Consider the following 24,885-nt stretch of genomic DNA (forward strand, 5'->3'; position numbering starts at 1 on the left):
TGGGGTCATCTATTTTTTATAAATTAAATTTTATTGAAATAAAGCCTTTCTCCTTACTTTACATATTGCCTGTGGCTTTCATATACAGTGCAGAATCCAGAGTAGTGGAGGCAAAGATTATACAACCCAGACAGTCTCCAATATGTATATCTGCTCTCTGTAATAACAGCACCCCCCACAACCTTACTGACTCCTGTTCTAATGGTTACCATTGTAATTCAGTAAGTGTTAGCTGCCTCATCATCACCATGGTACGTTGTCATCCTTATCATTCTGTGATCCATGAAATGTAAGTGGGAAATAATTTTCTCTTGATGGAAGAGCAGATATCTGAAACTATGAAATTACTGCTACTGTTCTTTATATGAATAATAAGTGATGAAAAACATACTCTTAATTAAGTTATAACAAAGGAACTTGCTTTGCCTTGAAGTGTATTTATATACTGAGTCTATATATAAACTTTTTACATCATTATAAAGATAAGATTAATTGTTATAAGTCTTAGATAGCTATTAATTAACCAGTCACTTAAAATAGGGCAGAAGGCAAAATTAGATTAGTTTTACAACATCAAGGTAGTTGTTAATAGTGTTTAGGAATCCTATGAGTTGTTAAAAATTCTCAAATCTATATTTCTCCAGATATAGTCACTATTCTATGATCCCCCCCAAAAGGATAATTCAGGAGAGAGGTATGTGTGTGTGCAGCCTTGATTTTTTTCTTCTCTTTCAACCCGATTGAGTCTTTCATTCTGAGAAAGTCTCAGTCATTATATATTTAAGAATTACTTTACACCCCCCTCCCCATCCTCTTTCTCTTGGACCTCTGGTCATACATATTCTACTGTGCCTCTACCAAGCTTAACTTGTCTCCTCATCTCCCTGTCACAATTCCTATTCCATCATCTCTCTTTAATTTATTGAATAACCAATCCACTCTAGCTCTAATTTAAAAAAGTAAACATTTTATTTCTAAATACTCTATGCAGTTCTTTGAACGCCTGGTTATATTTTCAGCTCCTGTCTCTTCTTTAGGAGTCCTGGGGGTTTCATGTTTAATCGCTGGACTGATCACCCCAAGGTCAGCAGGGCCAACCCGACCACTTCCAGTAGAACGACGGGCTTTCTACTCCCTTAAGTTTCCCTGCAGTATTGGAAACTCACAGGGGCAGTCCTGCCTATTCCCACAGGGTCACTGTGAGTTGGCAGAGACTCGAGGTCAGCATGCTTGGTTTGGGTTTTTTTTTTAATTATGCACCTGATACCCTGTTTTATTTATTTATACAGTTTTATGGGGACATAATCCACACATCATACAACTCAATAGTTGAACCACATCAGGAAGAGTTGTACAATGATTACTACAATCCATTTCAGAACATTCCCTTCTTTCTTGGACTTATCGTTATTAGTTCTCCATTCCCCCCAGCCTCCCCTGACGTACCCCCAAGAAATCGTCAGTCTGGTTGCTGTCTCTGTAGATTCACCTGTCCTGGGTTTCATATGCCCAAAACCACACACACATACAGAGAGAGAGAGAGAGAGAGAGAGAGAGAGAGAGAGAGAGAGAGAGAGAGAAACGAAAAACCTAACAACAATAACAGAGTAAAATAGAGAAAAACCAAAACAGAAAAGAAAGCAGAAAATATTAAAAACTGGAACAGCTTTACAATGGGTCAGACGGGAGATCAGATGATAAAGAGATCAGATGATAAATTTTAACCCGCCTGCTGCTGCCATAATTGATAGCCAGGCTGTTCACATCCCTAGTTTATGGTCAGAAGAGCTACCAGAGCCTGAATCCACATGTATGCCCCACCCCCTTCTTCTTTCAAAAACTGAAATAACTTTTAAATGTGTCAAAAGGGAGACCCAATAAGATAGCACATTTTAATCTCACTATATCTACCCTGGAGCTTTAGGGGTGCAGTGGTTAAGCGATCAGCATGATCGATAGTTCAAAACCACCACCAGCAGCAACAGGGGAGAAACTGAGCTTCCTACTCCCTGGAAACAGTTACAGTTGCAGAAACCCACTGACTGGATGGAAGTGAGTTATACCTATTGTAGATAAAATAGATAAATACAATATCACTTATACTTGTGTATAAGCCAAGTTTTTCAGCACATTTTTAATGCAGTTTCTGTGGTGCCGTCAGCTAAAATTCGGGTCAGCTTATACTTGAGTATATACAGTCGGTTACAATATAAGATCAGGTAAAATGTAAATATCTTCTTTAATCTCCCTTTTGACCCATTAAAAGTTGTTTCTGATTAAAAACAATGAAGGCGCCCTGGTGACCTAGTGATTACGTGTTGGCTGCAACCCCAAGGTCTTGAGTTTGATATCACTAGCCACTCTGAATCAGAAAGACAGATCTTCCTACTCTCATAAAGACTTACAGCCTCAGCAACTCAGAGGGGCAGTTCTACCCTGTCCTACAGAGTCTCTGTGGATCAGCATAGACTCAGTGGCAATGAGTTTGGTTTGGGCTACATCTATTATAATCATCTCGATAATGCTCTCTGTTTGATCACAGGACTATTCACGTATCTTGACTATGGCCCGAGGGGATTCACCAGAGGCCTAATCTATGTGTGAACCCTGAAAATTGATTTTGGGCTTCCGCGGTCATCCATAGCCTGTAAACCAGGTGTTCCCAATGGAAGCTCTGGTGCTATTGCCTCCTTTCGATTTGGATTATATTATTTACAATCCTTGGATCACACAGGCTAGTGTGATTCTTCCATGTAGACTTACTTGATATCTCACTTCGATGGCTGCTTGTTTAAAAATCAAACCTTTAGGACCCCAGACACTATTCTTTCTGATAGCTGGGCACTGTCTACTTTCTTCACCACACTTGCTATAGCACCCACATCTTCAGGGATCTTTTCATGAGGCAAGTATCAAGCAGGGTCAAGTTATAAGAACTGATTGTTCTCAGATTGGAGCTAAAATGAAGGGGAAGCCCCGTATCCATTGAATTTTCCATAGTTCATTTATGTCTCCAGTTCACCTTACAGACATCATTGTGATTTTATATTAGAGGACTTTATTAATCATCTGGTGTAAGGTAATTCTATTGATAGAGTAATTAATTTAGCCAATGGTATAGAATTTAAAACACAGTTGAGAAAAGGAGATTATACGAGCAGAGGCTGGCTACCAACCACAATACATGAATTATTGACTTGTACAGATTAAACTCTTACATGACTGGACAATATTTACATCAACAATGGGGCTTGGTGATAAGGCAAACATTTCACTAATATTCATTCACAGTGACAGAACCTGGCCTACCAGATTAACAAGCATTTTAATAAAGCAAAGAGGGCATTGAAATAGTAAGTCTATGGTAGCTGCAAACACCCTCAAGGCAAGTAATCCGAAGTCCAACACCACCAGTTCTGTACTCTTGGACCAGCAGTCATCTGCTTCTTCTCACACTATGAAGTTTCAGCCTGAAGTCCAAGGGTTATAGGTGGGTTTGAAGTAAAGCCCAGTTCACTTAGTGGGATTCCCACATCCAGTCCTTCTGGTGTGGCCTATGAAGGATGTATGCACCTCTAAAGAATAGTCTAAAGTCCCAGTAGTCTATGGCACAGGGCCTGGGCCACCAAGGGCTGGATTGAAACTAGGTTAAGCGCTTTTATTTATTTATACAAGTTAAGCATACTTATTTTATATTCCAAATCTGGAATGTTAAATACTTGGTTTTTGCAAGTCTGGTTCTACTAGTTATTATATCTGCTGATTCTTACTCATTGTGTTTGCTTCTTCTTTAAAAAAGAAAGCATTTTATTGAGTTAATGTTTGTTGAAAATCAATCTGTTGCCATGTTTTGTGGCCTGTGCTTAAATTTAGTTCCTTCAGAACCTATTTCCACTGGCTCCTTCCATATTCCTGGGGATGAACTCACGCCTTATACCTGGAAAAGGGCCTGCTTATGGTAAGGATTTCCCAGGCAAACTATCCCCAACTCTTTTTCTCTAGACTGTGCCAAGACCAAGCAGGAAGTTCCATTGGTCTCTTGCTCTGTGGGTGGGTTGTCAGATTTAACCAATGAAAGTACAGGGCTCCACTTAAATGTGAATTTCACGTGTGCAATCTAAGCTTTTTTGTGTGTTTGTTTAAGTACATTTCTCTCTACATATGGGTTATTTTCTACTTTATTTGCTGTAAGTTTGTGGGGCTGCTCCTTTCAGGGGTTCTGCTTTTTATGTATGTGGCAGGGGGTTTTGACCCAACTTTTCACTTTGGGGGTCCAAGACAGTAACTGTTATACCTCTCTCAAACTCAACTTCCTGCCATCGAGTCGATGCTGACTCATAGTGACTCCATAGGACAGGACAGGACAGAACTGGCTCTGTGAGTTTCTGAGACTGGAACTCTTGACTGGAGTAGAAAGCCCACTCTTCTTTTCATGCAGTGGCTAGTGGTTTCAAACTGCTGACCTCCTGGTTAGCAGCCCAACAGGTAACCAAGACACCACCAGAGCTCTTTGGTAACCCCTCTCGTTGATCAGAAATCAGCAAATGCTTTCACAATGCTCTGCAAGTGTACGCTTACCTGTCTGGATGCATGTGTTCTTATTTATTTATTTTTGTGTATCAGAGGATTTCTTTTATTCTCCTGAGTGCTGAGTTTTTTTTCCTAATGAATAATGAGTGAAATTTTACTTGACATCAACCACTTATATTTTATCAATACCTGAACTTTATGTATGACCAATTTCCAATAATGTTGTCTCAAACCTATAATTAGCACAAAGTAAGCCTGAATATTTTCTTTATCTCACCGAGCTGTTTACTCCACTACCAATAATGACATTTTAAGGAATACACCCAAAGGATGCTCAGTGAAAATTTTTGGAAACAAAGGAAAAGGTAGCCACATGATTTTATCATCCATGATCTCAGTCTCCTTGTTGAAATGTATGTGTTTGTCTATATAAAGAAGCATCTTGGCTAGGAAGTTGACAATCTAAAAAAGTATCCAAAGTCTCAGTCGAGAAAATATACAAATGAGAAAATACAGGCGATTTTAAGAGTGGCAAATTTGATGGTGCCGACTATCAAAAGATATAGCGTCTGGGGTCTTAAAGACTTGAAGATAAACAAGCGGTCATCTAACTGGGAAGCAATAAAGCCCACATGGAAGAAGCACACCAGCCCGTGTGATCACGAGGTGTCTATAGGATCAAGTTATCAGGCACCAAAGACCCAGAGCAAACAATCTTATCAATGTGAACAAGGGGGTTGGGGAGTGGAGTGGAGACCCAAAGCCCATCTGTAGACAATTAGATATCCCCTCATAGAAGGGTCACAAGGAAGCGATGAGCAAGCCATGGTGCTGTATAGCACCGACAAAATACACAACATTCCTCTGGTTCTTTAATGCTTCCTCCCCCAACTATCATGACCCCAGTTCTACCTTGCAAATCCAGCTACACCAGAACATGTACACTGGTACAGATAAGAGCTCTCAACACATGGAATCCAGGACAGATAAATCCCTCAGGAATAATGAAAGTAGTGATACCATGAGGGTAGGGGGAGTAAGGGAGAACAGATCGCAATGATTGCTATATAACTGCCTCACCCCACCCCACAGGGAGACAAACAACAGAAACGTGGGTGAAGAGAGACAGCAGTCAGTGTAAGATATGAAAATAATAATAATTTATAAATTATTAAGGGTTCATGACAATGCTGGTGGTGCAGAGGTCTAGTCCAGATCAAGCTCTCCTCTGTTACGTATCAGGGACCAAAGAGTCACCTGTCGCTATGGTGGTTTCTGGTTCGATAACCACCGGGGCTTTCCCTGGAGGCATGGCTGGTGGACCTAAACTTTGGCCAAGACTGAGTCATGAATTTTGGAGTCCCGTCGTCTGTAGATCTAGTCGACTCCAGAGATCCAGCCAAAACTGCAATCTTTGGACTGCACTGGGAGCAGAATACACTTGCAATCTCGGACCACAGGGGAAGAGCCTGCTCCCGTCCTTGGCCCTGTGGCACTGGAAACGTTGCCCATGCGAGGAGATGGAAAGACGTGAGGACTTTGTGAATAAAACGGAAGACTGCGTGGTTTCCCATAAGAGCGAAATGCCTCAAATTTATGAGAATTACCAAATGAGAAGTTGTTGTATGCCTTCATGCCTATTGAGATTTGCAGCGACTCTCTGCTGCAGAGTACAGCTGCCCCAGTGTCCTAGACTGTGTTCCTTATAGAAGCCGGTCCTAGGTCTCCACGATGCTGCATGCTTCTTCCAACGCTGGCCTTTTGCTTAGTAATCAAGTGCATAACCACTGGGCATCACAGTCCCCTTAATAAAAGTCTCAGTACCGTTAAAGAAATAATGTAGATTTGCCTCCAGCTATGAGACATATCAGAGGCTTAATTACCTGTGAAGACACCCCTTGTCTGTCAGCTTGTCCTATTGTGGTGGCTTTCACGTCCCTCTGATGCTGGAAGCTATGTCACCAGTGTTTCCAGTATGAATAAAATCACTCATGGTGAACAAGGTTAAGCCGAGCCAGTTTCAGACGATGAACAGAGTACAAAGGAGAAATAGGCTGTCCAGCGTGGAGGCATCAGCCACTGAAAACCTTAGAAACCTTAGAAGCCGAGCATTGTCAGGGAGAGTGCTGGAAGACGAGACTCTCAGATTGGAAGGCACTCAAAAAAGACCGAGGAAGAGCTGCCTTCTCCAAGTGGAGCCCACCAGGCTGGCAGGATGAAGCCAAGCTTGCAGGACCGTCACTTGCGGATTGGCCACCACTCAACAGGAGAAGGAGTTGCGAACACCGATTAATTATCGGACTGTGGAATGGACAAGGTATGAATTTGGAAAACTTGGAAGTCTTCAGAAATGCAATAGAACATGCAAAGATGAATACCCTAAGCATTAGTGAGCCATTGGCCACTTTGAGTCAATCTTACGGCTTATTATCCCCCAAATGCCAAATCCAAGAGGAAGGACATTGCAGTCATCCTCAAAAAGAACACTTCAAGATCCATTGTAAAGTGTAATGCCGTCTGTGATAGGACTTTCCGGTTAACATGACTACTATTTTACTAATAGTGTTTTTACTATTTTAGTATAATTTACTATTTTACTAATATTTTACTAATTTACACAGCAACCACTAAAACTAGTGATGAAGAAATTGAAGAATTCAACCAGCTTTCCCAGTCTGATATTGGCCCAACATACAATTGAAATATTGATCATTATTGGTGATTAGAATGCAAACGTTGGAATCAAAGAGGAAGAAACAGTAGTTAGAGAATATGGCCTTGGTGAGAGAAACAAATTGGAAGATCACATGTTAGAATTTTCTAAGGCCAACGACTTCCTCCTTGCAAATACCCTTATTCTGCCCCCAACAACATAAATGGTGAGTGCACACATGGCCCCCGCCACGTGGAATGCACAGGATACAATTGACTACATTTGTGAGAATAGATTGTGAAAAAGCTCAGTATCAGCAGCCAAAAAATGAGACCAGGGACTGATTGCGGTTCAGACTATTAATTGCTCATATGTAAATTCAGGTTAAAGTGGAAGAAAATGAAAAGAAATCCACGAGAGCCCAAATACAACCTTGAGCTTTTCTCTCCTGAACTTAGATAGCAACTCTAGAACAGATGTGGTGTGCTGCACACTAATGACCGAAGACTTGAGGAGCTGTGTGGTGACATGAAGAATCTCCTACACAGAGAAAGTAAAAGCAAATAAAAACACAGAAAGAAAGAAAATATCAAAGTGGGTGTCAGGAGAGACTCAGGAACTTGCATTTGAATGTAGAGTCGCTAAAGCAAATGGGAGAAATAATGAAAGTAAAAACGAGGAACAGAAAGTGTCAAAGGGCATGGCTGATGACTGAACCCTGTGCTGCCTGTCAAGAACACCCCAAAGAGACGGCAAGCCCTTCCTAGGGTAGGCTAGAGGAGGTGGAGGTAATCGACTTTCCAAATGAACTCTGCCTGAGGCCAAAATGATCCACAGTCTTTGTCCGAAGGATTTCAGTGGCGGCTTAATCTATGTGCAGATTCTGCAGTGGATTTTGGACTGTCACTGTCAGCCTCCTGTACACCAGGGTGCTCAGCATTTAAGCTCGACTAAAGCTCCTATCTGTAAAGTGGGAAAATCCCCGCTCAGCATCTGGAATAATTCAGAACCTCAGCTAAATGGTGCAACAGGAGCTCCAGGAGAGCAGGCCATCAAGTCAACACTGGGTCAGGCTCTGACTACAGATGGATCTGATCCTCCACTCAGTCACCTGGGAATTTAACTTCACTGATATTTCTTTGCCTGAGTCCTTACTACGTTGGAAACTTGATGTCTATTTGATTTCTTCCCACATTTCACTGGGCCCACCCTTGCTAATCTCACCCCCAGCACTTCCAGAAACTACATCCTTTTTCTATTTCCCCAATTCCATCTTGTCTAGTGAATGAATTTTCCCTTTGCACATCATTCTTCCATGATTGTGATAGGTAGGTTTATCGTGCCAACCTGGTCAAGACAAACCTGTGGGATTAACAAGGTAGTATTAATTAACAATTTAATTGGAGGTCAAAGAGATAAATGGCTTGGCAAGGCCTGTCCCTATCTATCTTGCACTCTGGTGATTGGGCCAGGGTGCAGCTGTTTTAGCTAGTTCTCTGCCCAAACTTCTGAGCTACACTGTCTGTGGAACACCCAAGCATGGATCGTGTTGCTAGGATTTGGGGTTCCTTTGAGACCTGCTTCGCCACGCTGCTGGTGTGTACATCGCTTGAGCTTGAGGCTTGTGGATCCTGTCATCTTGCACATCTTGCATTGCTTGAGTTTGATATCCCCTCAGGGCCTGCTTCGCTAAGCTCCTGAGCAGCTGACTGTTGGTGACCTGCCCTGCTGTTTGCTGCCAGTGTCTGGACTGCCTGCATTGCCCTAGGGAAGACTCGGCTGTCTGCTTCCTTTACCTTGGACCCAGCAGCCCTCGTGAGTTGAAGGATTTCCAGAATATTAACTGTTCCATGGAAGTGAGTTGAACTGAGCCCTCTATACCGCTGTGTGGACTAATTAACTGTTATATTCCTTCATGCTACATATATATCTATATCCATATCTATATTTTATCTATATTCATAAGTGTCCTATGGGGAGGGGACAGAGGCAATAGCTTATTCTTTACTGAGGTGGAGGTTGCCTGAATTTTGTTGGGTTGCTTTTCCAAACTGTTGAATGCAGATGTTACACCGATGAATCTAGAGTCTTTGATACATCTCCTGGGCGGCATTCTGACTTAGAAGTGCTTCGTCATAATCCCCCATTGGCCAAGCACATACACCGAAAGTCTGAAGCTGCAGTTCTTTTCATACTGAGCAGGCTTACCATGGCAACAACTGCCATGTAACCCAGACCTCTCCCCTTGCCCCTAGAACGTTCCTCTGACCTGGGCTCTGGACTGCCTCCACGCACCTGCCCTTGCTAACAGTAATATAGAAGGCTCAGCTGGACCCCAGTGCAGCTCTGATCAACCGCAGATTATGCTTTGCATTAGCTCCGACTGCTATCAACACTGGTAGCTTTAAGAGGTTCCCAGAGACAGATTCAGTGGAGGGGCTTCTAAACCGTTACCTCTGTCTAGCTGGTGCCAGTAGAACTGCATATCGCATACCTGTTAGTCTAGGGGCAATATTCTCTCCAAATGGGTGGAGGGTGTGGAGGTACAGACAAACCATCATAGGGCAGCAAAGGAAAGTTTGAAGTTCCATAAATCGGTCTATAAAAAGCTGTGACAGGTCCCAGATTGGGCATCCAACAGGTACCCAACAACCAACATCTGGGTCAGTCTTTTGTGGCTGCAGGCACATTCTACCCCCTCTGCATTCCGAAACTGCAAGAAGGAAGCAGCAGTCCTGGCTTCAGAGCTGTAGCTTCACGTTTTTCACGAGGACTCCTGCCCTCCTCTCACTTCAGATGCTTCAACTGCAATTCCCTTCCTGTGCACAGTTGGCTGGGACTGAGCACGCAAGTGCGGTCTGGAAAGATGGCGCAGGCCTGCACTCAAGGTACTCCTTGTGCTTCCCTGCTCCCGGGTGTTCATTTACTTAGCCACCTGAGCAGAGACATTCGGCCTAACTCCTTCCAAGGACGCCCAGTCGATCAGGGGTGTGGCCGTGAAGAGGGGCAAAGCCTCTTCCTGTCTTCAAAGTGTTCCCACGCCTGTGTTATTTCACGTTTCCCCAGTCTCGTTAGGTGGTCATTGAATTAGACAGCCTATCAGAAAGAGCCGAGCACCTGTGTGTCAGTCAGAAGCTGGTTGAGCAGTGGTTCTCAACCTTCCTAACGTCGCGACCCTTTAGTACAGTTCCTCATGTTGTGATGACCCCCAGCCATAAAACTATTTTCATTGTTAATTCATAGTGGTCATTTTGTGACCCAAAGGGGTCACGACCCACAGGTTGAGAAATGCTGAAAGGGAGAGACTGGCTGCTCTCCAAGGTAGAGAGAGAAAACATCATTTCTAACAATAATTTGGAGATAAAGGTGTGATGAAAATCTGTCTAAAGGGCTTTAATACAAGGTCATTCAAATAGATTTGTGCACGGAAATGGAAACACAAAACCTCACCTCGTTAAAACCGCGGACACTTCTCATTGATGTTTATCCTGACTCACAGCTTGCCTGTCAGAACATCATTGGCTGAAAAGCTTTACACAAAATGTGGACTTTTTGATTTTTTAACATCACACATTTTTCTTACCACAAAACAAACAAAGAAAGATAACTATGTAAAAAAAGTCTGACCCAAATGAAAAGGCATTGACTTTTGTTTGTTTGTTTTTTAACTCAAAGCTGCTTTGCTAGCAAAACCATTACCTCATGATTTACTGGGGGGGGGGGGGGGGGGGGAATCTGGCCTTGGCCCAATTTAAATTTCAAGAAGCTACATGGCAGCAGATGACTAGTCAGCCTAAACTCAGTTTCAATTTCTGTGAGTTTGGATGGTTCCTAGCAGTCCACCATTGTTTATAATATCACCATAGTCTAACTTGCCTATTTCCCTTCTGTTGCTCATGCTTTAATGACATATCTAAGACAACATAGCCAAAAATGCAGTCCTAAAGACTTATTGCTGTACTTTCTTCCTAAAGTGTCATGATTTTTGCGCTCACATCTTTAAGTAATTAATGCATTTTGAGTTATATATATATGATATAGATATACACATAAAATTTGAAGTGTGGGTCCAATGCCGTTCTTTTGCATCTGGGGGGTCATTTGTGCCAACAACATTTGTTAAAGAGTCTATTCTTTCCCCATTGAGTGAATTTGGCTCTCTTGTCAAAAACCAGTTGACTATATTTATGCCCACCACTTAGATGTGTGCACATCTGTCTGTTGGCTGCACTGTGGTGGCTTGTGTGTTGCTGTGATTCTGGAAGCAATGTCATCTGCATTTCAGACACCAGCAAGGTCACTCAAAGTGAACAGGGTTCAGCAGAGCTTCTAGACAAAGAACGGGCTACAAAGAAGGAATGGGCCGTCCCCTTCTGACGAACGAGCCACAGAAAACCTTACGGACAGCATCAAAACCGCCTCAGATACAGAAAATGTCATGAAAAGCCGCAGAACGTTGTCGGAGACCGCGCCAGAGGATGCACCTCTCCGGTCACAAGGCAACGACAATTGGTCAAAGTGAGTCAACCATCACGACGCAGATGGACTAAAGCCCGTGGGGTAAAGCCTGTGGGGCTTGCATGACTCAAAATGAGAAGAAACAGCTGAAAACACCAAACCCTGAGTAAGAAAGACGGAAGAAGAAGTGATGCACTTGAATTATGGGGCTGGTGAAGAATATTGAAGTACCATAGACAGCAAAAACAAACAAACAAAAAACCCATGAACAAATCTGTCTCAGAAGAAGAAAGCCAGAGTGCTCCTTAGAGGAGGCAAGGACAGCGAGACGTGGTCTCAGAGTCTCATATATTTTTCACGTGTTGTTCAGGAGACTAGGCCCTGGAGAAGAACATCAGGCTTGGTGAAGTAGCTGTCCATCCAAAAAGTGGAGGACTTTTGATAGATGGATTGACAGTGTGGCCGCATTGGTGAGCTCCGACACGAGCCACTGTGAAGCTAGCACATGGCCGGGCAGTGCTTGGTCCCATTGTACTTTGGGTCTCCATGGGTTGGAGCCAAGCCAAAGGCAGCATCTAGCAACAGCAGCATCGATGTGTGGTTTCCATCCTAGACATTCAATCCAGTGCTCTTCTACTGGTCTATGAGGGGAGTACCCAAAAAACCCAGATTTTTTTCAAAGCTATGTATTTAAATTTTTTTTTTTTTACAAAACAACCTTATGACCTTCAAAGTACTCTTCATGACACTTAAAACATTTGTCAAATCTGCAATTCCATTCTTGGAAACATTTTTCAAACTCATCTGTTTGGGTGGCTGACAGCACCTCCTTTTCTATGTTGTCGAATCGCTGTCCTTTCATGCCCCTCTTCATTGACTGAACCAAAGAGAAGTCACACAGAGCAAGGTCAGATGAGTAAGGTGCATGGGGCAAGAGAGGCATGCTGTTTCTCGCCCAAAACTGGTGTCCCGAGATGGCTGCGTGAGCAGGTGCATTGCCATGGTGGCAAAACCAAGCCACCTTCTGCCACAGATCAGACCTCTTTTGTCGCACACTGTTAAGCAATCTTTTCAGAACCTCTAAACAGAAAGCTTAATGAACAGTCTGACCTGGTGGAATGAACTCCAAATGCACTGTCCCCCTCACATCAAAACACAAATGAGCATCATCTCAATCTTTGATTTCACTTGATGAGCTTTTGGGGGCAAGGTGATGATGGCATCTTCCACTGGCTTGATTGATGTTTGCTTTCAGGGTCGTAAGAGTAGCGTAGAGTCTTGGGGGGAAAAAGTCTGAGTTGCTTCCGAGCTGTTCTTTTGAAGCACGGCATGTTTCCACTCGACACACTCTTGCTGGTCAGTCAGAACCCGAGGCACACATTTCACAGCGACCTTCCTCATTCCCAAATCTGCCATTACATTTTGCTGATCCGAGCTCCAACATAGTCCAGATCACGTCCCCATCTCTTCAGTGGTCCCTGGTTGGTCTTCAAGCACAAGTGCATGAATTTTGTGGATATTTTCAGTGGTTCTGGAGTTGACAGATGTCCATAACAAGGTTTGACATCAATCCACATTTCACCTTTTTTGAAATGAGAAAACCACTTGTACACTTGAGATTTTCCCCATAGTGCTATTTCTGTGGCATTTTCCCCAAGCAGTAACAAACAAAATTTCACAACCGCATGCTGTTCTCTTAAATCAGCCATCACTAAAAAGAAAATTGAGGTTTGAGTAAGACTGCTTTTTACCAAAAAACTGACCTTGACCAGAGAGAATCTTTCCAGGAGATACCGCTGGGTGCACTAACGCAGATCAAGTTGCTTGATGCTTGCCTTGCGGGGAAATAATGCATACTACAAAAGCTCCACTAGCAGAGCCTGTTTTGTGTTGCTGGTTTTTGGGGTTCTTTTTTGGAGGGGGTATTCCCTCATATATGTCTTTCCTTATACCAATATCACACTCTTGTTGATTGCAGCTTTGTAATATGTTCTGAAGTCAGAACTTGTGAAGAATTCTGCATGCTCTTCCATGTCAAAATTGTTTTGATTATTGAAGGTGCTTGGAATTCAATATGACCTTACGATCAACTTTTTGATTTCTGGAGGAAAAAAGCTGTTGGCATTTTGGTAAAGGATTACATCGACTACAGATAGATCTATTTGGGTAGTATTACCATCTTGACAATATTCCCAACCATGAACGTTGCATGTCTTATTTACTGGTTTTATCTTTCATAGCGTTCAGTAATTTAAAAAAGCATTTATTATATTTCAGGTGAACCTTTACACAGCAAGTTCGCTTCCCACTCCACAAGTCACACACAATTTGTTCCGGGCCATCGGTTAGCCATCCTGCAATGCGTCAGCAATCTGTTTCTCATCATTGCTTTTGATCAAATGTTGCCCATGTGGTTTCTTGTAGTTGATTGTTCTAAGGAGCAGATTCCTCACAGAAATAGTTTATTTTATAGGCTGCGTTAGATGAAGTTGACTAGAGAAACAAATCCAGGGACTCTCATTAATATATAATTATATTATATTATTATTATACTATTATACTATTAATATTAATATAATATATAAGAAAGAGCTTTATATCAAAGCTTTATATCAAAGAGTAACTGTATATCAAGAAAACATCCCAGCCCAGTCCAGGTCAAGTACATAAGTCTGATATTAGCCCATAAGTCCAATACTAGTCCATAAACCTCTCTTCAGCCTCACACAGCCACAAACAAGGATGCAGAATGCAGGAAGATCACAGTTCGGTGTGTGGAAGATCTTGTGGATCCAATGGCGGTGGAAGCATCACAGCTGGCGCAGGTCTCCGCTGCATGGCTCGCTCAGGTCTCAGTGTGTGTGGCTACATGGCTTGTCAACAGGAAGGTGAAGCAGAGAGAGTGTCCCACCTCCAGAGAGAAAGAGAGAAGTTTCCTGAATCCTCTAGAGAAGGCCACGCCCACTAGGGGGCATCATCAGGCTGTAACCTGATTGACAGGCTAGACCAGTGGTTCTCAACCTGTGGGTCGCGACCACTTTGGGGGTCCAACGACCCTTTCATAGGGGTCGCCTGATTCATAACAGTAGCAAAATTATAGTTATGAAGTAGCAACGAAAATAATGTTATGGTTGTGGGGGGTCAGTCACCACACATGAGGAACTATATGAAAGGTCGCGGCATCAGGAAGGCGAGAACCCCTCCACCCCTACAGCTCTTTATCAAGTTGACATGAAAGTATGTCCCTACCACATAGGCCAGTCTGTTATTTGGCTGGAAGCCTTCAATTCTAGAAGCATCAAGTGTCTTTATTCAGGGCAACAGTCTTCAGGGATGTTATAGGCTAAGTTTTGTTTTGTTTTTATCCTGTGTATTCATCCCATTCAATCTGGGACCCACCTTCAATTATGTCCCTGATCAAAGAGCTGAGTGGTGGTAGCTGGACACCACTGAGCTCTTCTGATCTCAGGCTTGGTTTGTGTGGACCATTGAGCCCGTGAACTAATTCCCGCAATGGGAGGAGGCCAACTAATTATTCCCAGATGGGAGGAGGCCAATCGGTGTATCTTAAATAGCCACTCACTAGCTTTTAAGACTGTAGATGCTACTCACCAAAATAGGATACAGAACATTATATTTATGAACTATGTTGTGTCGGTTGGTCAACATATCCCCCTGAAACTATGGTCCTGAGCTTTTGAATCCAGTAACTTAATTCTACGTGGTGTTTGGATATGTCTGGGAACTTTCCATAACTGAGCCCCCTTCTGTGTTCTATTTGCTTTTTAAATGTAGCACTGGTGTCCTGGGCTGCTCACTGCAAGGTCAGTGGTTAAGGCTCCACAGGAGGAAGATGAGGCTCTGTTCCCACAAAGATGTACAGGCTCAAGAACTTTGTATGTTACCATGAGTTGCTATGGGTTGAAATACATTTGATGGCAGTAGATTGTTTATTGTGGTTTATCTGTTTTGTGAATTTTTTTTCATCTAGTGTGGTATCTTTTATGTTATCCCACAATTCCATGGGTCTTCAGTTATTGGTTCTCAATGCATCAGATCTACCCTTGAGTTGACCTCAAAATTCAGGTGGGCTATAGTCAAGGTGGTACTTGACTGTTGTGGATTGATGTTAATTTTCTTCAGCTTCAGCTTTCCCATGAGCAATTAATGGTCTGCTCTGCAATCAGCAGTTGGGCTCATTCTGACTGATGATCATGAACTTTTCCATTTCTCTTCCTACAGATGTGGTCAATTTGTCTTCTGTGTATTTCATTTGGGAAGGTCCACGGGTTTAGTCACTGTGTATGTTGCTGGAAAAAAAAACTTCCAATAAATGATTCATTGGTCTTGCAAAATTCTACCATTTGATCTTCATCATTGGTTTTATCTCCAAGATCATGATTTTCAACTATTGATCCTTCTTCTCTTCCTACCTTAGGCATTCAATCACCAGTAATTCTCAATGCATCTTGACTTCAATGCATGTTGAATCAATTTCAGATGGCAAAAGTTGGTACAAAAAAGTTGGTACAACTATTCAGTTTCATCTTTGGTTTTAGTGGTTGATGCATGTGGATAACAGTGAAATGTAGTGATCTTGAAGGTATATGGATATTTTCTCTATCACCAACAGCATTGTGCTTTATGGTGGATTTGAAATATTCTTTTTAAAAATGAACGAGAACCATTTCTCTTCACTTTGTCATTCCCAGCACAGTAGATCAGATGATTATTTTATTGGAAACGGCCTTAACCTGGCCATTTCAGCTCACTAAAGCCTACAGTATTGTCAAAACAGTCGTAGATTTTTTGTCAATTCCAATTTTCCTAGATGCATCCTTCATGCATTCCCTGTTCTGCTTCTTAATCGGGATTCGCAAGCATGTCTTCTCATTTTAAGTGGTCCTGAGAGCTTTATGCCGTCCATGTCATGAAAACTTTGCTCCTGCTTTGAAGAAGCAGCTTTCCCTCAGACCTGTTCTGGGGGCCTGGCAACTTCAGGGACTCAACTTCTGGCACGATATCCGATAGCGCCCCACTACTATCCATACGTTGTTGTTTGTAAGAACTAGATCACCAATGTCTTCCTTCTTGGTCTGGAAGCTCTCCTGGAGCCTGTCCACCCAAGGTGACCCTGCTGGTGTGTGTATGCTGGCAGCATAGCATTCCATGTTACAGCAATGCATAAGCCACCGTCGTACAACAGACCGACAGATGAGTGGTGGTCGTACGTAATATTCAACATTCCATGGGCTGCCAGCAGAAACACAAATCTGTCTGGAGAGAAATACAGCCAGGAAGTTTCTTAAAAGGGAGGGTGGCGAGACTTCGTCTGACTTATTTTGAACACATTGTCTGGAGAAAAACATCATGTTTGGTTGGTGCTCAGGCACAGCCATGACCGCAAGGGTGGGGCATGACCAGGCAGCGTTGCCTTCTATTGTCGGTTGTGCTGCTGGGAGTCTGAATCGACTTAACAGCACCTCACAGTAACAGCGTTGTCTAGTAAATGATTCTCCCTCCCTCCCCCTCTTAGGCCTGGGAAATATCGAAGAACTTGCTTTCTGTGTGTAAACCTATTCTTGACCTTTTGATGAAAATGATCTCATCTAATTGCCTCTTGGTAATGGACTTCCTTCAATCCCCGCAATATCCTCCATATTTATAGATGTGGTAAGATGTCTTGCAAACTCGTCACCATTCTTCGTAGTTACATGTATGTGCCACAGTTTGGTTATCCCTCCGTGTATCATTTTTCTCTTGTGAATAATGCTGCAATGAACATGGATGAGGTATCTCTCCATTCATGTCACAGCTCTATGTCTCTAGGATATATATGAGGAGCGGGATTGCTAGCTTAGAAGTCATTTCTATTTCTGGAATTTTGAATCAGTAATTAAAATTTTTGACAGCTTTATTGATATGTCATTCACATATTACACAATTCAATGGTTTAAACACAGTAAAAAGAGTTATATGATCATCACCACAATACATTTGGGAACATTTTATTCTTACTTCTGTTTACTAGCATCAGCTCTCCATCTCCCCCAGCCTTCTCTGCCATCCCATGAGCAATGGTGTAGCCCACGTGCAATTCAAAAGTTCAGTCCCATTAAGAAGGTACGTCAGTCATCATCACGATCAACTTCGGAACATGTTCTTCCTTCTTGCGCCCACTGGTGTCAACTTCGAATCAGTGCTGTTTCGTGATTTTCGGTGTACCTGTCGTTTACCTCCTTAGCTAAATGTATTCCTGGGTGTGTTATTTTTCTGGTATCATCATCACAGTGGTTACATGCTCTGATGCAAGCCCAGAACGGAAGCAGTTCGAACCCATCAGCTGCTCTGGACAGTGCACAGCTTTGGACCCGTTTTGCTCTGGGTCAGCAATCACCTCAGCGGGAGCGGGTAATGTCAATGGAATGGTCTTCAATGCCTTCTCAGAAGTCTGGAGATAGGTAGAAACAACAGTGATGGTAGGCAGGTGGAGCTGCTCTCCTGCCCAGAGACTTCTTCATGGATGCCCATATCAGCTCTATGTGCCAGCAGCCAGATCCTCTTACAGGCGTGCTTCCAAAAGTTCATGGGACAGTGGAGTCGAAGGAGAAGGGATATTTCCATCAACATTTTGCCAAACGCGTTCCCATTGGTGAGTCCAGTCTGACTCCTCGTGAAGCCCCTTCCTGCCCACTGCGTGGACAGAGGCCACGCTCAGCCTGCAGTGACCGGGAGTGAAGGAGTAAGCTCTTCCAGCAGGCGCCTTTCCTTACGGCTGCACAACCCCCTGGAAGCCCCGGGGCAAGGCCCTGCTCACACTTCCCGTTTCTCCCCAAAGCTGTACGCATCCAGAGGCGAATGCACACCTTTTAATCCGCCTTCCACGGTAGCTTAATTTTGGGTGTGTATAAAGAGGATTTTCTGAAAGGCTGGCTGTGCAAAACCACGAGCATGCTCCAGAGGAGGGAGACGAGGCCACCTGCTCCCTGGGAAGCCCACGGGGCAGTTCTGCCCTCGCTGTGGGGTGGAATGAGGAGGATTTGACTTGGATAGTGTGTTTCCTTCCTACGTTTGCCCTCCTTCTGAGGAGAGACCAGACTTCCCAATGTAAGCTAAACTCGCACAGGCTCTTTGGGGGGCAGGTTGTTTGCTGTTGCTGGTAACACGGTATTTGCTTTCCTCTCTCGTCTTCTCTTTCTTTCTTCAGAGGACATGACAGAAAAGTTGTAGCTGTTTCTCAATTTTTTAGCAGTTACTCTCTGGGGAAGTGACTCCGCACAGGGATCGGTTTATGGGAAATGTGATCCACGCCTTCTCTGCATCTTCCTTTTGCATTTTCCCTTGGCTGTGCCCCGGGCTTGGATGGCACCTGCTTCAGAAGACAGCGCGTGCTCAAAGCCACAGGGCCCGGCGTCTCAGGGGTCTGTGTACCCACCACCTGCCACCGCATACTCTGCCCAGAAGGCTGTTTCTGGCTTCCGATGTCTGTCCTTGCTGTGCCAAGTGTGCGTTTGTGCTCTCACCCTGGTTCTCTCGCCCTTGTTTCTAGCCTCTCCCTTCTTCCTCGCTCCCTCTGGGTCCTCTCCTCTGCTGAGGCGACAGGAACCCACGTGTCTGGGTCCATGCGGTGGTGGCCGCGGCAGCCACTCCTTCGGGTCCTGCCTTCCTCCTCCTGAGTCATGACACTGACCTACGAGTTGGGAACAGCTGCCTCTGCCCTTTGGGGAGGTGGGGTTCAGCAGGATAGTGGATAAAATAGTGCTTTATTTGAGGGAGACTGACTCCTGTGTGTGTTTCTACTACGCTACTGAGGGAGGGCACAGACGGTAGCCGTGGCTCGAACTTAGCCACCCTGCGAGCGCAGCGCGGCACGCATGGTCCCTAAGGAGGACCACAGCACTAAGGAGGAGGTCAGTGCGGTCACCGGCCACCAGTCAGTTGGGTGTCAAGTCATCAGAGCTGTTCCCTGAGATCATGTCTTGCTTCACACAAGAAACTATTACGACACAGTTGCCCTGCCCTGCTTGGACCCTAAGTTAGCATTCCCATGCTCTAAGCCTTCCTCCTGCTATTGAAAGGGGGCCCTATAAAAATTAAAAGTGAACCCTCACTGCCAAGCTCAAGTCATTTACTCTATCGCCACCTTAACAGTCAACCAGCAGGAACCTTTAAAGAAGCGGCTGTGCGTCAGACAGCATTTTTACACAATGAAATACTGAAGACGCGTGCTGCTGTTTGCACATTGGCGAAGTCATCAGCGCTGAGGTTAAGGCTCCTTCCTTGGAGTCTTCATGCAGGATCTCCCCGGGGGAACGGCAGGGAAGGAGGCCGACTGGGCAGAGGGAGCAGTCGAGACCCGATGATGTCCCAACAGGAGTTCCTTCAGACTTGATGGCCAGTTAGCTCGGAAGCCGGCTGTCCTCTCGGAACCGTTCTGGGTATGTGAGAGGGGCAGCAGTAACTCCTTGGACGTGGGCTGTCCATGGAGAAGTCCATTATCCGGATCCAAGTATTATTCAGGGAATGCAATTCCCAAGGAGGCCACAGCTTCAGGATTAAGTCCTTCATTTCTTATAGGGGGCCCAAAGAGGCATGACCGTGTCCACTACAAGAAGAATGGCCTTTGATAAAAGGCAAAATACTTGAAATGGTGAATCAGAAGAAAGCCTACGGCCAATTGCGAGTCAGAAGGCCTATGGCGGGATTGTCTCTGGGGTGTGTAGACACAGGCTCAGCCTTGGTCCAAGGTTAGTGAGATGAACTCAGACCACACGGTTTGATCAATAGGAGGAGAGAAGCCAGTTTAACCCCCTCATCCCAGTCTCTCTACTGTTGGATTTTTCTGGATGGCAACCCAAGTGATCTCTCACAGCAGGGGAAGAGCTGATACAAAGACACGATTTTATGCCTGCATTTATTTTATGCTGCTAACAAGAGATGCTCAGGGGCATTCCTTTCAGAGAAAATGGTAGGCATGGCCAGGGTGGAAAATAGAAGCCATTGCCAGGAGAGGCAGGGACCCTTAAGGGATGCGAAGTGAGTGAGGTCCTGGGAGGAGTCAATGGAAGTGTTTCAATGTCACGTGTCATCGTTAAACGTAAAAGGACGTCTTTAACCCCACAAGCCAAACTGCTAGCTGTCACATGATTCGGATTCATGGTGACGCACGGGCGTCACAGTAGGCTGTGCTCTGGAGGGTGTTCTCTAAACACATTAACATGCATGTTTTCTTTTTGTTCGTGGTGGTGCGAATGTACCCAACGAAACACTCACCCATCAAGAGCTTCTCCAGGTCAAAGCCAGCGGCAGTGTTCAAGGTTCACAGCCTTCTCCCTTCCTTCTCCGAGTAAGCCTACCTCGTTCACAGACGCACCACCACCCTCGGTTCCCATCGCCTGGGTAGTTGGGTCACGTGTAGACCGATCTCGGGAGACACCTGCTCAAGGCAGGTGAGGGAGGCGAGACTGCCGTTGTGTTTTAGGAAGACTCCAGGGAACATTTTTGGTGGAAGGCTTCAGTTTTAAGTTTTATTTCAGGGCAATCATTTCAGAGGTTCATCAAACTCCGTGGCTTTACAAAGCCTGGTGCCTGTGAAATATGAAATTCTGTTCACACACACCCGACTCTGGATCAGGATTGTTCTCTAGAATCTTGGATCCGAATATTCAGTAGTAGGGCTATGGGAGGTAGGGGGAGGGTGGCTCTAGTCCTTGTGGTCTCCTGGCAAAGGAAGCAGGTGTTCATGGAAGCAATTACACATTGCATTTCCTCCTCTTTCTGCCTCTCCTTCGGCCTCTGCTCTCCAGGTGAACATTGCCGCTGCTGTGGTTGTCCTGTGGAGTCAGTGTGTCCTCACAGCGGCCCCACATATGCGCATACAGCAGAAAGAGACACCGCCCGGTCATGCGCCATCCGCACAAGAGTTCTTAATTTTTAGCTCATGGTTGCTGCCTCTGTGTCAATCCATCTGATCAGGCTCTTCCACACTTTCCATGCCTTTCACCTTGACCAAGCATGATGTCATGTTCTCTGGTCTCTCTCAACAACATGTCCACCAAAGTATGTGAGACCCACGTCTCACCATCCCTGAGACCAATTGTTGTCCATTGGCCCATCCCTTGGAAGTTTTCAAGACAGCAGGCATTACCCCATGGTGGAGGAGGTAGAAGAGACACATGATGCGTGTCTTCAGGCCAATGAATTAGAATAGCCTATGAAACCAGGACCCAGAGTCTCCAAACCAAGGGACTTAATCTCAGAAGGTCTTTGGTTGTGCGCAAGTAGCCAAAGCATCTCCTCCCTCTTGTTCTCTTTTTAGTCTTGTCACTGTGAATGCTTCGATCACACAACCTCCACCAATCCAACTTAACAAGGGCACAGTGTACTAAGAGTCATTAAGGATCGTGTTCCACGGGGTTCTCAGAGGCTGATTTTCAGAAATAGGCTTTTCTTCCGAGGTGTGCTGATTGGATGTGAAACTCCAACCTTTTGGTTAGCAGCCCAGCAAGTTAATGCTTTAACACCCAAGGACTCTGTATTTCACTCCAGGCATGGATTATTCCAAAGCTCGCATTCTTTCCACTATCCCAGCCTCTCAAAGAGGCTCCCAGGTGAACACCAATAACCTGTAACTGAGAAGGTGGAATTGAAAAGATCTAAGGAAATGCCAGAGTCAGATTAAAAAAAAATTTTTATTGGGGGCTCATACAACTCTTATCACAATACATACATCCATCCATTGTGTGAAGCACATTAGTACATTTGTTGTCATCATCATTCTCAAAATATTTTCTTTTTACTTGAGCCCTTGGTATCAGTTCCTCATTTTGCCCTCCCTTCCCCACCCCTCCCTCATGAACCCTTGATAATTTATAAATTATTATTATTTTGTCATATCTTACACTCTCCAATGTCTCCTTCACCCACTTTTCTGCTGCTCATCCCCCAGGGAGGAGGTCACATGTAGATCCTTGTAATCGGTTCCCCCTTTCTACTCTACCTTCCCTCCACCCTCTGGTATCACCACTCTCACCACTGTTTCTGAAGGGATCATCCGTCCTGGATTCCCTGTGTTTCCAGTTCCTATCTGTACCAGTGTACATCCTCTGGTCTAGCCAGATTTGTAAGGTAGAATTGGGATCATGATAGTGGGGGGAGGAAGCATTTAGAAACTAGAGGAAAATTGTATGTTTCATCATTGCTACACTGCATCTTGACAGGCTCATCTCTTCCTTATGACCCTTTTGTAATGGGATGTCCACTTTCCTACAGATGAGCTTTGGGTCCCCATTCTGCACTCCCCCCTCATCACAATGATATGTGTGTTTTTGTTGTTGTTCTTTGATGCCTGATACCTGATCCTATTGACACCTTGTCATCACACAGGCTGGTATGCTTCTTCCATGTGGACTTTGTTGCTTCTTAGCTAGATGGCTGCTTGTTTACCTGCAAGCCTTTAAGACTCCCAGATGCTGTATCTTTTGATAGCCGGGCACCATCAGCTTTCTTTCTTCACCGCTATTGCTTATGCACCGCTGTTGCTTAAGCGATCATGTCGGGAAGGTGAGCGTCATGGAATGCCACTTTAATAGAACAAAGTGTTCTTGCATTGAGGGAGTACCTGGGTGGAGGCCCAATGTCCATCTGCTACCTTAATACTAAACCTATAAATATATGCACATAGATCTATTTCCCCATCCTCATATGTAAGTATATTTACATATGCACATGTCTGTATTTAGACCTCTATAAATGCCCTTTGTCTCCTAGTTCTTTCCCCTATTTCCTTTTACTTTCATGAGGTCAATATTCTAACAGAGCTCAGCCTCCCCGAGCTAGATATTTTTTATTTGAATGTAACACAAGGCAGTTGGGTCCCCAGAAGCATGAACAAATAACACTTTCATTTGTTAATCTGAATGAGTCTAGGTGGTCCGATAATGACAGATAGTCTTTCCATCTCTGTTGACTTACTTGCTCCTGCCTTATGTACATTGCAGGTCCCCAGGCTTTGCTCCACCAGAGCCTCCAGGGGACATCGGTTCCACTGCATTGTGACATTGCTGTGTATGTCCATGGCTCTCCAGGTCACCTGCAGTCTGTATAGGGTATGGGAAACTCGCAAGGCACATTCTGTTCGCAGCCCATTACCAGTACTAGTCTCGTGGACTAACAGCTAAAGGCTTGGAAGGAGAGGAAGACTCGGTACGAACACACTAGTTCCCTCTGCCAACCGTGGTGTCAGGAAAAGCATTCAGACTAGGTGTAGCTGGTGCATATTTGAGCATCAATTTGGAAGTAAGTTTAATGGAATTTTCCCTTAAAAGGTCAGACAGGACGGGAGTCAGAGTCCAGCTTTGATATGGGAAGGCTCCTGGGGTGTAGACTTTCCTGTTGTCCTTCAGACCAGAATCCTTAGGGGGCTCGATCAGATGCACATTCCTGGTCCCTAGCCGCAGAGACGTTGGGGGGCAGGAGAAGAGGGACAGGCATTTGAGTTTTAACAAGCACTTCCAAGGGCTTTCGTGCAGGTGGTCTGCAGGGCTGAGTTGGCCTTGGCCTCTGCCAGGGAAGTGTGGGCCTCTGTGCGTGTGGTATTGATTTTGTAGAGCAGGCACCTCCGAAGCAGGTGCTGCTATTTCTATTACATTGATCATCACAGGTGGAAAGGATCTAAAAGCTTTAGAGACATGTGGAGGAAAATAGCCGAACACAAGAGGACATACAAGGAGGCTTCCAAAAGTTCATGGAAAAATGGAAATGAAAGACAGTGGGATTTTCCTACAGACTTTTTGAAGCCCCTCATAGAAAGTCTGAGAAGGTCTCTGGAAGGGGAAAATGGTTTATACTTGACCACAAGGTGAGAACCCTGGTGGGATAGTGCGTTACACATTGGCCGCTAACTGCAAAGCCGGATGTTCAAACACAGCAGGTGCTTTTTGGGTGCTCAGCTCCCATTAAGATGCACAGCCTTGGAAACCCAATGGGGTAGTTCTACTCTGCCTGATCGAGTCACTGCAAGTCAGAATTAGACTCACTGGCCATGGATTTTAGAATTTACTAACTGAAAGGTCCACAGTTCAAATTCACCCAGTATGGCAGTTACATCATCTCCTGCCAACTTGAGTGAACTTGTGGAGTCTAGCCTGTCAATCAGGAAATAGCTAATGTTGTCTATGTGTGGGCATAGGCTTCTCCTGAGGATTCTGGGAACTCCTGTCTTCCTCTCCGGAGGCAAGACACAT

This window comes from Tenrec ecaudatus, chromosome 5 (assembly GCF_050624435.1).
Source record: "Tenrec ecaudatus isolate mTenEca1 chromosome 5, mTenEca1.hap1, whole genome shotgun sequence".
NCBI lineage: Eukaryota > Metazoa > Chordata > Mammalia > Afrosoricida > Tenrecidae > Tenrec > Tenrec ecaudatus.